The sequence below is a fragment of the Leptonychotes weddellii genome, chromosome 11 (genome assembly GCF_054177405.1).
Source record: "Leptonychotes weddellii isolate Sample4059 chromosome 11, ASM5417740v2, whole genome shotgun sequence".
Classification (NCBI taxonomy): Eukaryota; Metazoa; Chordata; class Mammalia; order Carnivora; family Phocidae; genus Leptonychotes; species Leptonychotes weddellii.
In genome coordinates this window covers 2,258,092-2,275,528 of record NC_138379.1, presented here as the reverse complement: position 1 = coordinate 2,275,528, position 17,437 = coordinate 2,258,092, and the positions used below count along the sequence as shown (strand labels likewise).

The 17,437-nt window shown below is 50.6% G+C and overlaps 1 protein-coding gene across 1 annotated transcript in view; it reads right to left on the bottom strand.

The window, feature by feature from the left end:
- SHANK2 (SH3 and multiple ankyrin repeat domains 2) overlaps window positions 1-17,437 on the bottom strand; it is a 457,214-nt gene that overhangs the window by 417,546 nt on the left and 22,231 nt on the right. The window contains exon 2 of the mRNA XM_081798461.1: window positions 10,499-10,599. The gene's annotated coding sequence lies outside the window, so the exon portion shown is untranslated. The remainder of the gene's footprint in view (window positions 1-10,498; window positions 10,600-17,437) is intronic.

Below are 17,437 nucleotides of genomic sequence, written 5' to 3'. Positions count from 1 at the left end.
ACCGTCCCAGTGGCCAGGACTAGCTGCCCCGGACCCTGTGAGCCTGATTCCTCCCCAGCCAGGTCTGCTTGTCCTCAGCTCTGACCAATTCTCAAGGTGGCATTTCCCTGGAAGCCAACCCTGAGCCGGCCTTTCTGGGAGGCAGGCCCTGGAAGGGGGCAGAGGGCACTGCTCATCTCTGGACAATGAGTAAAGAATTCCTCTGTATCCGTTCCTGTAGGTTTTATGAGTTACCCTTCCCTGACTTTCAACTGATTCCATTAACAAATCAGAGACAGAGACGGGGATTAGAGCCCTAGGGACATGCTGGGTTTGGCAGTCTGAAGGCTCCCCAGAAAAACTTCTGAAGGCCTTAAAAAGTCTAAAATCCAACTAAAGAAAGCTGCCCTGTAGTTCCAACTGTCCCATTATCACTGTATTTGAACCCAGGAGGGGCACTGAAAGCAAATGCGGTCGGAAAGGCACCCTGGAGGGCTTGAAGTGGGTGCCGCTGGGTGGTGGGACGTGCCAGGGCAGGGGGCAGCTGTCAGGGAAGGAGGGAGCCCCAGCAGAGCTGAGAGCAGAGAGGACGTGGAGATGGCCAGGGGTGAGGCTCAAGTCCAAGGACGGGAGTGGAATCCCTGCCCCGTAAACCCTACTCCTCCGGGGCTGCGTTCCAAATTCCAGGGCAGTCCAGCCGCCTGAGCAGGGTTCGCCCCTCCCCTACCCCACGGAGTCCTGGGCAGGTGCTTGGGACACGCCAGCCGGACATGAAGGAGCTCCTGGGACAGTGAGGTTGGCATAACGGAGGGGCCAAAGGGCGTCTGGTGGGAGGCCAGTAAGACACCAGCATGAGCCCCAGATGTAAATGCACAACACGGTAACGCAAAACAGCCAGAGCCCAAGGGTGTACCCACACATGCACACACACACCCTTGGGGTTCAGACAAGAATCTACTACATTTTGGCGTATCACGGGCCAGGGAGATTAAGAAAAAGAAATCTTACAACGCAGCTGGGATGGCCAACATTTTATTTCCCCGGGGCAAGATATTTTAGGAAGCAAGATGCACCATGAGCACCGGCCCTAACGGGAAGGTCACTCGCTCCCAGTGTCGGGGAGGAAGTCAACACAGAACATGGCCTGTCCTTCAAATCAAATCCACGGAGCTTCACATAAAGCTCGCTGTCAGGGGCCGGGTCTCTGCACGTCACCCAGGACTGGGGGAAGCTGGTTAGGAACTGGTGGCCGCAGGGGAGCCTGGATGCTGGAGGCCAAGCCCATCCCCAGGGCACGAGGACGGTCTCCGCAAGGTGTGGGTAAAGCGCATGGAGCCCAGGGTTGGGGGGCTTCCAAGGGGCTGTTCTAATCCAGAAGCCACACTGCAGTGCAGGGGGGCCCCCAGCCAGGCCAATCAGGACGCACATCTCCCTTCCCACCCCCAGAAAACCGAACAGCACAAATGCCCCGAGCTGTGTGCGCGGCTGACTCAGACACCGCTTTGCTTTGGCATGACCCCGCAGAGGGTGCTCTGGCTCGGGGACCCAGCAGGCGTAGCGTGGGTCAGGGTTCCCGTGCCACACGGAACCTCCGCTGTGCCCCTTGTCACGGGGTCCCCTCATGGACAGCGTGTTCACAGGACCACGGCATTTGGCAGGTGTACACACACCCACACACGCACGCACACACACAGACCCGGTTCCTAAACCTTGGACACAAACTCCCAGAACTCCTGACCCTCTCGCAGAGCTATGAAGCCCCACAGCAACTCCCCCGCAGCAGGACAAGCTTGGATTCCAGCCCAGCACCAGCTCACCTGGCCGGTGGCCCAGCACGAGACCCTCTCTGCTGGGTGTGTCCCTGCATCCTCGGACAGCAAATGCTCTGGACGCAAGCTTCTTATGTGGGGTCCCCCAACACGGCCCCTGCCTCCAGCTGCTTGGGGAGACACACTGGGGGGCACCCCCGCCCCAGATCCCGTGGTGAGGGCTCCGTAGGGGGAACCGGGGAGTGGCAGGAACCTGCCAAAGACTGTTTAGACCCACATCCTCACAAAGACTCATCAGATTCTCAAAGAAGTCTGTGACCCCCACATGTGAAAAACGGCTGGCTTAGGTAACTTCCACGGGCCCTTTCGATGGTGAACCTCAGTCTGAGGGGGTCCCCGGGGCTGTGCTGTCGATCTGCCCTTGGTAATCTATGGTTAAGGCCCAGTGTCACCCCCGGGAGAAAATCCCTGGTTTGGCCACATGGCTCTTCTCATTTGGAAGAAACGAGTATACGTGAGTATTCACAGGAATATAACTTTATTTACATCCGGCCTCACCTGACTTCTTTCTCACCAGCAGGGTGTGTCCCTGAGCCCCAGGAATCCACCTGCACATGGAGAAGACCGGCTGGTAACTCACTCCACCCAGTTACCGCCACCCACTTGGTGCGGGCTTCCGGAGAAACCACATTCCACCCCTGCCCCTGGGGCCCTCCCTGCTGCAGAGAACTCGCTAGCAGCCCCGGGGCTGCAGGTAAAAGATCTCAGCAAACAGAGACTGGACGTGTGGCTGGTGCCCTTTCCTCCCTTGCACCTGGGATCCTGGGACCTCCGACCCTGGGAGCCGGCTCCTTGGGGTCACCGCAGCCCTAGAAGTTTCCTGACCCTGCCCGCGGTAACAGCTCCAAGACTTCACAGGCCAGGTGGCCTCCCTGGGACTCCCTGGCTCTCCCATCCCTGAGACCCGCCTGCCGGGACGTTTCACTGAAATGGAGTCACACAGTATGTGCTCAGCCAATTCTCCCTCTTCTTCTTCTTCAATCCACTGTTGGGGAAAGCTCTGGCCTTGCCCAAAGTAACCTCTGCCCACGGCTCTGAATCACTTCAAAATACAAGAAGGTAACATACCTGAGCCACCGTAGCTCAGTGTCCACCCCAAAGCCGCTTCTGTTAGGTCCTCGGCTTTCACTAAGGTCAGACGGTACTTGAAAACCATATTGTTTTTGTTTTTGTTTTGCAAGACCCCAACTGAAAACACCACGTCACGTGAAAAAAACATTCCTTAGACTGGAGTGCCAAGGAAAGTCTGCTCTCCAGATGAATTACTGTCAGACAATTGGCCTTTGTTACCCCACCTTTCCCTTTTCACCCTGGCTACCAGGAAGCCCAGGGGTAAGAACCACATGTAAGAGTAAAGATGCTCTCTTGCCCCAGAGATTGGTCTTAAAGACCCCTAAGGGTTAGAGCAGAGTTTTACCAGTGGGGCCTGCAGCAGAATCATCTGGGAAGTAGGCTAAGAAGACAGATACCTAATGAACTAGATTTCTTGTGGATGCAGTCTTAGAATCTGCAAGATGCCAGGGAATTCTTGGTCCTCGGGTCAGGCTCTGCGGTCAAAGTGAAATGACACAGCCCATCTCCTAGGACGAAGCAGGCCTTTCTGGAGAAACTGATCTAGTTGTTGTCTTCATCTTTGGGGAGGAGCATGCGCACAGCCCGGGTGCTCTCGGCAGGGGCCGCGGTGAATGCAGCAGACAGGCAGACTGGGCACGAGGGGCCGGCACTGCTGAGAGATGCTGAAGCAGTCAGTCCTTGGCTGAGATGCGCAGGAGGATTCACAGGATGAGCACGGCGAACGCCAGCCCCATCCCTGGACCTCCTAACCCAGTCCTCAAGGGGCTTCAACAGTTTCCGGGAAGACTCCAGTCCACCAGAGAAGCGTGCCACCTCCCCGACTCCAACACCCAGCCTGGGCCCCCTGCTCCCCGGCTCCCCCACCCCAACGGGGGCTGCAGGTGTTTCTTTCCCCAAGCGCCTCACTGGCAACCAAGTCTGAACTGGAAGGAGGAGGCAAGGGGGAGGCCAGGAGGGAAACCCAGGGGTCGGTTTCTCCCCCTCGATGCCCCAGGCTGCAGCTGCAGCCCATGCAGGCCCAGGGAGCACGGCGCCCATGGTGCTTCACAGAGAACATGCGGGTGGAGATAGGAGACCCCCACGTCCCCAGCCAAGGACATGGGAACAGGGAGGGGTAGCGGACAGAGCAGGGGGCCAAAGCCCAGGGTCGGGGACAGAACCATCAGGGACCAGGACACCTCTGGAACCCCAGCGCTGACCTTATGAGCAGGTGGCCTGGGGAGTGTCCCACCTCCTCCTGCCTCCGCACCTCCTACTGTAGTGAGAACCACCCATCTCAGTGTTAGGATGGGGGGCTATGATGTGCCCACCAAGCTCGCACATGAAGATCCCGGGCGGCCAAAGCAGACAACGGGAGAGAAGCTGGCCCACCAGAAATACACAAGGTAGGAGGAGGGTGCATAGGGGCTCCAGGTGGCTCCTTGCTCCGGAGGAGGCCGGGATGAAGTTCTTGAAGACAGCTGGGGTGCCTCGCATGTCTGTGGAGGAATCTTTAAATGCATGGAATGCTCTGGGGCATTTCCGGGGGAGTGTCCGGCCCCAGCGTGGACACAGGAGCCAGCACGTCCCCAGTCATGCTGAGAGGATGGAGATGCTCAATGCCCACCGGTGGTGCCCAGGCAGGGCCTGGCAGGACACGCTGGGTCCTCTGTCCTCAGCCCACTCCCTCCGGAGGCTCTAGGGAAGGACATTTCCTGTCTTTTGCAGCTCTTGGGGGACCAGGCGTCCCTGGGCTTGTGGCCGCAACCATCAGTCTCTGCCTGGGGCACCACAGGGCCCCTCCTCTTCTGTGTTCCCTCCCTCCTGCTCCCTCGGGTGGACCCCCCCACTACAGCTTCTGCTCCGTGCCCTTGCCGGTCATCACGTGCTGCCGAGCAGTTGGTCATTTCCAGTTACGTTTCGGTTTTGTCCCATTACGACACCAAGATTCCCTTATTCCCGTATTCCTCTTTTCTGGAAATCATAGTTTATCCTGGTTTTTCACGATCATAAATCGTACGAAGCTGAACATCCTTAGGCTTGCAAATACACGTCACTCTTCCCTCAGGTAAATTCCCAGGGCGGGATCTGGGGACCGAGGAGGGCGCCCATCCTCCTGTTAAGAGGATGTCTACGCTACCCGAGCAAAGGAACATGCCAGCTCCTTGCCGCGGACCACTTCACCATCACGTGGGCCATTCGGGGCATCGGACCCAAACAGCGTCTCTGAAATGCAAGAGCCTCCATCCGGACATCCCCACGACGGGGCACCAGTGGCAGCAAAGGCCCAGCGGGGGCACCTGAGCAGCCCCCTCTGCATGTCTTAAGCAGGTGTGATATTCCCGTTCTGGGGCCCGGGAGCTGAGCAGCTCCCGTGAAAACGGCTCTTCAAACAAATCATCTGCATCGTGTTTTTCATTTTCTATATCTTCTCATGTTCTGGCGTCTCTGGGGCGGGGGGTGCTGACACACCCGGGTCGTGGGGGAGACTGCCCCGCCCAGGCCAACGCCGCACGGGGCACACGGCTGAAGATCAAAATGGACTCGGCAAGACCCCGAGGAGACAGCACTGTGCGCCCAGCAGGACGGCCAGGATCAAAGACAGCCGGTGGCTGGCGAAGGCAGGAGCCCTCGGACGAAGCTGTCCGCAAGGCGAATGGTTCTCCCACTTGGGGGAACGGTCTGGCGGCTCCTGAAAGGTTAAACCCGGAGCTGCCTCAAGATGTAGCAAAGCTATCCTTCCCAGCTGCAGACTCTGAAGACACGAACGCCCACGTCCACACAAAGCTCATCCAGGGACGTTCGTGGCAGGCTTACTCGTAATGGACGTTGTAGCGGGAACAGCGCAAACGTCCACCCCGATGAACAGACAGGTGGCATGAGGTGCATCCATCACCGAGAAACAGGAGCGACACCCTGACATCTGCTCCAACGTGGGCGGTCCTGAAGACGCTGCGTGGAAGCAGCCAGACACGAGAGGCCACAAAGTGTGCAAGTGCACGTAGGTGAAACGTTCAGAAGAGACAAGTCCGCACGGACAGAAGGCGGACGGCTGGCGGCTGGGGGCAGGGGAGGGAAGGTGACCGCTAACGGGCTCAGGGGGGTTTCTGCAGGGGTGGGGGGAGGGCGATGAACACGCTTTAAAGTTGACTGTGGTGAGGACGACAGAGCGGCGTGAATGCACAAAAAAGAACTGGACGGTATTCTCTTTAAACGGGAACGCAGGGTGGGTGAATTACATCTCCATAAAGCTCTTTCTTAAATGTCTTAGACCGAATCCGTGGTGCCCCGAGATGGGTGGGTGGCTGCAGGGTCCGGCATATTTACCTGCCCCCAGTCAGGAAGCACAGCACTGCTCGGCACAGGGCACAATGGCCCGAGCTCCCTGACCTCCAAGACCTCTTGATGACCAAGAGTCATGTGAAGAGCCAAAGACCCCGTGAGCAGAGATAAGTTACAAACAGAGCGCTGGGCAGAACTAACTGGGAGGAAAGCCCAGAACCAGCTCTGTTTTATGGCCAACCCAGCCCTGCATCATGAGCCCAGTTCTTCCAGTGGACACTGGGCCTAAATTCCTCCCTGCGCGGCACCCCAGCAGGAAGGAGCTCCCTGTCCAGGGTCAGCACCCTCCACAGACGGAAGCAAGCCACATAACTTAACCAAGACTCTGTGGGCTTCAGACCAGGGGACCACCAGATGCCACCATGTTGTGTGCCCATGCCCCTGGGATTTGTGGAGAGTGAGCTGGTCCCAGCCTCCCATCAGAGATCCACTGCTGGTTCTCAGCACTCAGTGTGCCCAGATCATGCGTTTCTGTAAAGAGCCAGCTCGGATGTATTTTCAGTTCTGCAGACCACATGGTCTGTCACGTCCAGGACGCTGCTGGAGCATGAAAGCAGCCCGAGGTGGCATGCAAAGGAGCAGATGTGGCTGTGTGACAATAAAACTTTATTTACAAAAGGCGACCTGTAGACTGGGGGAAACGATTTGCAAATCACATGTCCAGCAAGGTATTAATATCCATAGTATATCAAGACCTCCTATAACGTAATAACAGAAATCAAACAACCCCATTGGAAAATGGGCAAAGGACTTGAATGGATATTTCTCCAAAGAAGATACAGGGATGGAGAATAAGCCCACGAAGGGATGCTCAGCATCCCTAGTCATCAGGGAACACTAATCTAAACCACAGTGAGATACCACTTCACACGCCCTAGGATGGCTATGAGCAGAAAGACAAAAAACGCGCTGGAGAGGATGTGGAGAAACCAGGACCCTTGTGCACGGCTCCTGGGAAGGTAAAATGGGGCAGCTGCCCTGGAAAGCAGTTTGGCGACTCCTCTAAAGCAAAGCAGAGTAACCGTGTGACCCAGCAAGCCCACCCCGGGGGCATCTCCAGAAGAACGGAAAGCAGGGACCTGAACAGATATCTGTACATCCATTCCCCTAGTAGCACTCACGAAAACAGCAAAAAGGTGGAAGAAAGAGACCCAAGTATCCATGGATAGACAGATGCATGGATACACAAGACGTGGTCCATCCACACAGTAGACTGTGACTCCACCTGAACACGGAGGGACACGCTGACACCTGCCACAGCATGGACAGACTTTGGGGACGTGATGCTGAGTGAAATAAGCCAGACACAAAAGGACAAATACTGCAGGACTCCACCCACACGAGGTCCCTAGAGTCTCCAGATCCACGGAGACAGAGAATGGATGAGGAGGCCCCCGGGCTGGGGGTGGGGTTGCCTCGTGTCTCAGGGGGACATAGTTTCTGTTTGGGAAGACGGAAAGTTCTGGAGACAGATGGTGTAGACGGCTGCACAACAGTGTGAATCCACTGAATGCCCCTGAGCTGTGCATTTAAACACGGCTAAGTGGTACATTTTACTCCACGTGTAATTTACCAACATTAAAAAAAAAACACCTTATCAACAAAAGCAGAAGATGGGCAGGGTTTGGCGTGTGAGCCAGGGTCTGCCGAGCCCTGACTCAGAACCACATGCCCTGGCCCTTGATTTTGGAGCAAACACTTGAGCATGGCTGCAGGAGGCAGAACTGTGGCCGGAGCCACACGCTCGCAAGGCCCGTCTGCCATCCCCTTCACCGCCCAGGACGATCACCCAGAGCATCAGAAACCCTCTCTGCCATCTGATTAATCCCTAGGGGGTGTCTGATTACACCCACAAGCGGCGAGGATAATTTGAGGCCATAACAAAGAACACTGGAGGCAAACCAAGTCCTTGAACTCGTAAGCTAGCACCTCGGGTCGCCTGTGAGAATTCGCCACGGAGAGTAAATTAGTCATCACTGTGAAGTGCAACCCTCTGCCACTAATGATGTGACGTCCTGGCTAGTCACTGAATTGCCACTCAAGGGTAATGTCCCGTTCTTCCTGCGTGGCAGCAGGAGGTGGTCGCGGCCCGAAGCCTGAAGCCCAGAATCCACGCGGGTTTACGACGTGATAAACATCTCCCCGCAGACGATGCTGCGGCCAGGGCGCAGGGGACGCCAGGGGCCCACACAGGGGCCACACGTGATGAGTGGAGGCCTGTAGGACATCGGGAGGCCGCTGAGGATCAGGGTCCCTTGGTGGCTTCCTGATGAGGCAGCACTGGGGCTCATGAGGACGCAGGACGGGGCAGCTGGGAAGGAGGAAAAGGAGACCAGAGGAGCCTCGGCCTGACCGATAATTCTGTCCCCGCTCCGCCACCAGCCCAGGACCCAGCACTGCCTGGCCCACAACGTCCCAGCACAAGGGAAAGCCCTCTCCATCCACAGCACAAGGGCCTCCAGCCATCCTGCCTCCAGCCGAGAGGCCCTGGGATGCTCTTTTCGGGCTAGTCTCTCCGTGAAGGGCCACCCCCTAAAGCAGGCCAACTACCACTGGAGATTCACCCCTAGCCTTCACGAGGGGCCCAGACCGGCTCTTTCCTCCTTCCTTCTTCGCCTTGTGTGGCAACGACCACCATCGCAGGGGTGGGGACTCTGAAATCCAGTGCTCCCCACCACTGGGGAGCCAACAGAAGTTTCCTAAGAACAGACTCAAGACCCAGCCCTGACAAAGGACTTGCAGAGAACTGTCCACAGGGTAGCCCACCACCACAGACCCCGGGATGGTGACAGGCCAGAAATCCAATCAACTGGCCAAGTGTCCTTTTCTCAAGAAAACCCAGAAGTAAGAAGCCTCAGGGATGTTCAGCCTGGTCCTGAACTAACGCGGCCCGGCTGGCCTGACGCCGACCTCCCCAAAGGCAAGAATGATGAATGAGCACGTACAATGTGCAGACCAGGGTTCAAAGCCAGGTGGTTCCTGACAAGGGAACAGCATCGGGCATCAGCTGGAGACAGAGAAAGGGGAACCCCGGCTCTGCCCACTCAGCCGTGACAGCCGGGACTGGCACGTTCCTCCACGGAGCCCGCCACCAGCCCCCGGCCCGGCCAGAATGCCCCTCTTTGCCCTGGGGAGGGGCAGGATGCAGCGCAGAGCATGCAGAGGACCGGCACGGAAGGGCCTGAACAGGGGAATTTCAGGCAGGACTGGGAGTGGTGCTCCCAAAGCCAACGGTGACCAGTACCGGGATGGGGCAGTGGCTCTGTCCCTTGGCTCTTGCCTGCTGTAGTTATATCCCCAGGACACACATCCTCCCTGGGGTCTTGGAGAGTGAAACAGATCTTAGTGTTTTTAAGTAAAAGGTATAGACAGAACAGGCTCTCAGACAGATCTACAGCATTTCTCAGTGTTAACATTTCACTGGGGTGGACAATTAGGAAAAAACATCTAAAATGTCTTCTCGGATGGGCAATTAAAAAAGAGAAGTTTGAGAAACACTGTCCAAAGGGGTTTGGGCCTCCCATACTGTCCTTGATGGTCCCCGGCTGCAGGGCCAGGAGAGAGGACACGTGTGCTCTGCCCGGGCTGGACTGAGCTACTCCGTGCCCACGTGGCTGTGAGTGAGGTGTGTACCTGCTGGTGACCACGTCCTCCCGAGAACGCAATGACCTCGCTTTCCTGTGCAACCGGTCAAGGTAAGATCCACATGCGGGCAGCACTCAGCAAATGCCCATTTTTAACCACAGGTTGCACATGAAACCATGCCAGCAGCACACAGTAGGTGCTCAGTAAAACAGGCGCTGGGCACTAGGCCATGAGCTCAGGGCATGCCTTGACTCTGCAGAAACACCAAGCATGGGCTTCCTGCCATCATTCCCTGCCCCCAGGCACAAACGGGTGTTCCCCCCGCTCCTCGGGGTCCATGCAAAAATGGGGCAGGGATGCTCAGAGAAGCCCCCTCATCCACCATCGACCCTTAGACGCACTGGCTGGGTCCAGCATGGGCACAGCAACAAGGAGCAGAGAGGAAAAGGCAGGGCTGGGGCCTCGAGCTATGGTCCCGTTAAGTCCCCTCGAGGTCACATCAGCTGGTGACCAGGGGGCAGCTTTGTTTCCCCAGGCTTGAGGACAACCCCATCCACCCTCTCCCCATCCTAACACAAAACCAGGGGCCCAACTGCAAGGAACTGACCATTCTCTGGCCATGGTGCAGAAGGGGTGAGAGGTGGACCACACCACGACAGGGGTGACTGGCTCACAGGTGAAAAGGATGAGGAGGGAATGCTCAAACTCACCAGAGGTGTTGGCCGACTGGGCCCTACAGAAAAGCTTCTTAGAACAAGAGCTGTCTGTGCTCCGGTGGGCCGAGGTGCGAAGACTGGAGGGGCTTCCAGAGCTGGGAAAGACAAGAAAACCAGGACACGGTCAGACAGAAGCTGTCAAGAGGCAGAACGTTAAAACTCCAAGTGGATCCTGCTATCTCTGAGCCAAAAACTAGGGGCTTCACTTATGCTTCCAGAAAGATGATGTAGGCGTGCTTTTCCCGATTCCTCCCACAAAGTGCAATTAAAACACAGGGATGTTGTACAGAAAACAAACATGAGACTCTGAAAGAGGGAGAGAAGGAGGAAGCCTGGCAAGGGACTTGGGAACCCCGAGGAGCGGCATGAGGGGTCAGGTCTCTGGGGTGGGGTTTAGCTTCATCCATCCCAGATGTGGAACTGGAGAGCCAGAAACCCACACACACCAGGAGAAGCAGACAGAAAGCCACCACAAATGACTGTTCTCTCTAGCCAAAGGACCAGGAAAGTGGCAGCCTAATGAGACAATGTGTTTAGACTATGACCACTCAACAGACACCCCAGAAAAACTGGCGCCCACCCGGACGCACAGCAGCAAAGGCTGAGGGGGGGCGCCCAGACTTCTAACCTGTGTGGCTGTAATAGGCACCCCAAACCCCCAGTGGGGTGGTGTCAAACAAGCCGAAAAAAGGAGCTGGGACTTTCTTCCCCACCGGGTGGTAATAAATCCTCCTCACATTCCACTATATTGGTGCAGGTAATGCGGGGAACCTGGGTTTCCACACCCACTGGGCAGTACCAAGGTACCCCTCCCTCACCCCACTGGACTGGTGTCAGGAAAGAGCTAATGGAGAGTCAGGACTTTCTCCATCACCAACAGAAATGAGGCCACCCACCATGATATTGGTGGGGACCATGTAGAGAGCAGGAGCCCCCAACCACACCAGCAACAACAAGGAGCCTCCCCACTGGAGTAATGACAGAGGTCAACTGGAGAATGAGACTTCTGTGTCCACTTGTCAGTGACGGGGCAGCACCCCTCCTCCCCTGTGAGAGCCATGAGAGAACGTCAGCTGAAGCAGAGGCTTAGGAAGACCCACAGTCACACATCATCATATGAAAATGTACACATTTCCACTGAAAATCATTCATCATCCCAAGAGCCAGGAAGATCTCAAATAGGACAAGGACAACCAACGGCTGCTGACAATGAGGTGACAGAGATATCAGAATTACCCAACAAAGAGTTTAAATAAAAAGTCACAATAAGAAAGCTTCAATAAGCAATTATGAACATGCTGAAAACAGATGAAAAACAAAGTTTCATTAAAAAAACCAACATCAAATCTCAGCAAAGAAGTAGAGACAAACAAGAACCAGGTAGAAATGTTAGGAGTGAAAAATGTAGTAATTCAAACAAGCAGCTCAGTGTATGGACTCAACAGCAAGGAGGGAACAGAAATAACCCGTGAACTGGAAGACAGACCAACAGATATTACCTAAACTTGCACAAGAGAGAAAACAGATGAAAAATTAAAAATAAACAGAGCCTCAGGGACCAGTGAGCCTATAACTTCATCAGAGTCCCAGAAAAAGAGAAGGGGGGGAGGGATCTGAAAAAGTACTCAAAAATATAACAACTGAAAACATCCCAAATTTGGGAAAAGACATAAGCCTACAGATTCAAGAAAGTTTATCAAATCCCAAATAGAATAAACCCAAGGAAATTCACACCAAGATGCATCATAATTCGGGACATCTGGGTGGCTCAGTTGGTTAAGCGGCTGCCTTCAGCTCAGGTCATGATCCCAGGGTCCTGAGATCGAGTCCTGCATCGGGCCCCCAGCTCAGCGGGGAGCCTGCTTCTCCCTCTCCCTCCCGCTGCCCCTGCCTGTGCACACTCTCTCTCTGACAAGTAAATAGAGAAAATGTTTTTTTAAAAAAAAAAAGATGCATCATAATTAAACTTATGAAAACTAATAACAGAGGAAAATCTTGAAAGCAGGCAGAGAAAAATGATACCTTATGTACAGTGGGGAAATAACTGGAGTAATAGTGTATTTCTCATCAGAAACCATGGAGGCCACACACAATATATTTGGAGTAATGAAAGAAAAGAACGATCAGTCTAGAATTCTATATCCAGCAAAAATATCCTGTAAGAATAAACAGAAAATCAAGATATTCTTAGATTAAAGGAAACCAAGAGAATTTGCCATCAGTAGACCTATCCTAAAAGAATGGCTAAAGAAAGCTCTTTAAACAGAAAGGAAACAATAAAAGAAGGAATCTTAGAACTCTGGGAAGGAAAAAAGAACACAGTAAGCAAAATATGAATAAATACAATAGGCTCTTCTTCTCCTCTCAAATTTTCTAAATTATAGTTAACAGTTGAAGCAAAAATTACAATGCAATCAGATTTGGTTCTAAATGTATGTAGAGAAAATATTTAAGACAGTTATGTTGTAAGTGGGGGAGGGTAAAGAGACATTAAAGAAAGTAAGGTTTGTATATTTCACTCAAACTGGTATCACAGCAGATGGTGGTAAAGTTATATGTACAGAATATAATGCCTAGAGCAATCACTTAGAAAGCTATGGAAAGCTCAAAAACAATTACAGGTAAATCCAAGTGGAATTCTAAAAATATTCAAATGACCCACAAGAAAGGCAGAAAAAAGATAATGGATATAAGAACAGAGAGAACATAAAACAAAAAACAAAATGACAGACATTAAGCCTTAACACATCAATAATTACATTAATGCTAAATGGTCAAAATATACGATTTAAATGACAGAGATGGGCCAAATGGACTAAAGAGATTTTAAAAGACCCAATTATGTTAGGTTTACAAAAATTCACTTCAAATAGATACACAGTCAGGATGTAAAAATATGTAAACATTAACCACAGGAAGGTAGGCATGGCTATACTGACATTAGATAAAGTAGACTTCAGAATAAAGAAAACTACCACAGAGAGGAACATTATATAGTGACAAAACGTCAATCCACCAAGAAGAATAGCAACCTCAAGTGTATATGCAACAAACAACAGAGGAGGAAAATGCATAAAACATAAATGGATAGAACTGAAAGGAAAAAGAAACAAATCCACAATTACAGTTGCACACTTCAACACCCCCATCTCAAAAACTGATAGATAACTAGACAGAAAAGTCAACAAGGATGTGGAAAAGCTCAACCAACAGATTCTAAGTGATATTCATAGAACCTTCCACTCAATAACAGCAGAATATACACTCTTTCCAAAGTGTTCATGGAACATATAGCAAGACAGACCATGCCCAGGGACATAAAACAACCTCAACACATTTAAAAGTGAAATCATACATGGGCGCCTGGGTGGCTCAGTTGGTTAAGCGACTGCCTTCGGCTCGGGTCATGATCCTGGAGTCCCAGGATCGAGTCCCGCATCGGGCTCCCTGCTCAGCGGGGAGTCTGCTTCTCCCTCTGACCCTCCCCCCTCTCTCTCTCTCATTCTCTCTCTCAAATAAATAAATAAAATCTTTAAAAAAAAAAAAAGAAATCATACATAATGTGTTCTCTGACCACAACTGATTCAAATTAGAAATCCATAACTGAAAGGTAACAGAAATCTCCAAATAGTTTAAAACTATAAATATAAGCACACTTCTAAATAATTCATGCATTAAAGAAAGAATTTAAAAGGAAAATTTTGTAAATACATGGAACTGAATGAAAACAAAAGAGTAAAGCATACCAAACTTTGTGGGACACAGCTAAAGCACTAAGACAAATATTTAGAACACTAAATGCATACATCAGAAAAAAAGGAATAATCTCAAATCAAAGTCTAAGTTCCTATCTCAAGAAGTGAGCAAAAGGAGAGGAAAATAAATCCAAAGCAAGCAAAAGGAAGGATATAATAATCGTAAGAGTGGAGAAAACTGAAAACAGAAAAATAGAGAAAAACAATGAAACAATGAGCTGGTTCTTTATAAAAAGTCCATAAAATTGACAAAACTCTAGCAAGACTGACAAAGAAAAGAACAGAGACACGAATTACCAATACCAGAAATGAAATGAAGATACAATTACAGACACTGGAGGGGTGTTTATTATCAAAAAGATAGCAAAGGAGTACTATGAAATACAAACTACCTCAACTCATCCAAAATGAAATAGGTAATTTGAATAGCACTTATAAGTATTAAGAAAATTGAATCCATAATTTTAAAGCTCCCAGTTTTGGAATAAAAAATAAACCTCTAAATGGTTTCACTGGAGAATTCCATGAATGTTTAAACAAGAATACCAATTCTACACACTCTCTTGCAGAAAACAGAATAGGAGGAAATACTTCCCAATACATTTTATGGAACAAGTATTACCCTGATACTAAAACCATATAAAGAGAATACAAAAGAAAACCATAGGTGAATATCCCTTATGAATATAGATGTAAAAATCTTAAACAAAATTTTATCAAACAGAATTTAGCAATATATGAAAAGAATTATATACCATGACCAGTTGGGGTTTATTCCAGGAATGCAAGGCTGGCTCAATATTTTTTTAAAGAATCAATATGGGGTGCCTGGATAGCTCAGTCAGTTGAGCATCCAACACTAGATTTCAGCTCAGGTCATGATCTCAGGGACCTGAGAACGAGCCCCACATGGGGCTCCACACTCAGCAGGGAATCTGCTTGAGGATTCTCTCCCTCTGCCCCTCCCCCAACTCATGCACACACTCTCTCTCTCTAAAATAAATACATACTTAAAAAAAACAATCTATCTAATACACTATTTCAACAGGCTAAAGAAGAAAAATCACACAATCATATCAATCAATGTAGAATAAGCATATGACAAAATTCAACATCATATCTATGACAAAAACGCTCCCCAAAATAGAAGGAGGGGAACTTCCCCAACTTGATATAAAGTGCCATCTGCAAAAGCAAAGAAGTCTGCTCTCATCACTCTTATTGAACTTAGTGGCAGATGTTCTATCAAATGCAATAAGGCAAGAAAAGGAAATAAAAAGCAAACAGATTGGGAAAAAGAAACAAAACTGTCCCCATTTTCAGATGACATGATTGTAGAAAATCCCAAGGAACCTACTAAGAAAAACCTTCTGAAAATAGTAAGTGAGTTGAATGAAGTCCCAAGATACAAAGTCAACATATAAATGTCAACAATATACCCATATGCTAGCCATGAACACCAAAATTTAAAATACAACACCATCTATAATTGCACAAAACTAATGAAATACTGAGGTGTAAATCTAACAAAACATGTACAAGACTTGTCTGCTGAAACCTACACAACACTGGGGAAAGAAATCAGAGAAGATCTAAAGAAGAGACATACCACATTCATGGACTGGACAACTCAACATAGTCAAGATGTCACTTTTCCCAAATCGACAACAGGTAGAACGCATTTCAAACAAAAACTCAGCAAGTTTTTTGTAGATATAGGCAGTATTATTCTAAAACATATGGAAAGGCAAAGGAATGAGAATAACTAAAACAAACTTGAAAAGGAATAAAGTGAGAGGAGTCCGTCTGCCTAATTTCAAGATTACTATGCAGTGACTGTGATCAGACTGTGTGGCCCTGGTGCAGGGATGGGCACGCAGATCAACAGACCTCAACGGAGAGCCCAGAAACAGATCCACAAACAGCCCAACTGATTCTGGACAAAGGTCTAGAAGCAATTCAGTGGAGGAAGGACAACCTTTGCACAAATAGTGCTTAAGCAACTGGACATCAATAGGCAAAATAATGACCATAACTCAAAATGGATCAGAGATGTAAGTGTAAAATGTGAACTATCAACATTTCAGAAAAACAACACTTTCTCATAGGAGGAAAATCTTCGGGATCTAGGACAAGGCAACCAGTTCTCAGACTAGATGTCAGAAGCACAAGCCACACACACAAAAAAATGGATAAACTGGACAAGCCTCTTGTCCCTGAAAGACTTGTTACGAGGATGAAAACACAAATCACAGACCAGGAGAAAATGCTTGCAAACGACGTAGCTAACAAAGGACTAGAGGCTATAGTGAAAAAAACTCCCAAAACTTAACAGTTCAGTTAAAGCATGAATAGAAGACGTGAAGAGACACTTCACGAAGGATGACAGCCAGACGGCGGATCGCTCAGCCCCGTCACCACTAACGGAATGTGTGTCAAAGCAGCGAGACATCACTACACACCTGTCCAAACGGCTAACCTAACATCAAACGCTGGTGTGAGAACACAAAAACCGGGACTGCTGGTGGGGATGTCGAACAATGCAAGCTTTCGGGGAAAATGTGGCAATTTCTTAAGAATCTAACCGTGCAACAATCATATGACCCAGAGAGCTTGCACTCAGGGCCTTTATCCTAGAGAAATGAGGGTGTGTGTTCAACCAAAAACCTTACACACTAACGTTTGCAGCAGAAAGTGCCAATAACCCAGATGCCCCCAAAGGCTGAGCGGTTACACACGCTGATGCGTACGTGCCACGGAGGAGCGTGGACACACACAGCAAACTCTGCAGCTACGCCCAATGAGGAAAGCCAATCCCGAAAGCCAATCCTGTGTACTGTGGGATTCCACTCTGCACAACTGTCGCAATGACAAAATGACAGAGATGGAGAGCAGATCAGCGGCCCGCCCGGGCGGGGAGCTGGGGGCAGGGGGCGGTCTGAGGCTAGGAAAACGTGGCACAAGGGATGCTCCCAGTGCTGATGGAAATACTTGTATCTCTGTGGCATCATTGCCAGCGCCCTGGTCATAAGAAGGCAGTGCGGTTTTGCAGGATTTTGCTGCTGGGGATCAACTGGGTAAAAGGTATAGGGGGTTATGGGGGATTAACTATCTCTGTGTTATTTCTCACAACTGCAATTATTTAAAATGGAAAAGGTTTATTATTTTTAAAAGCACA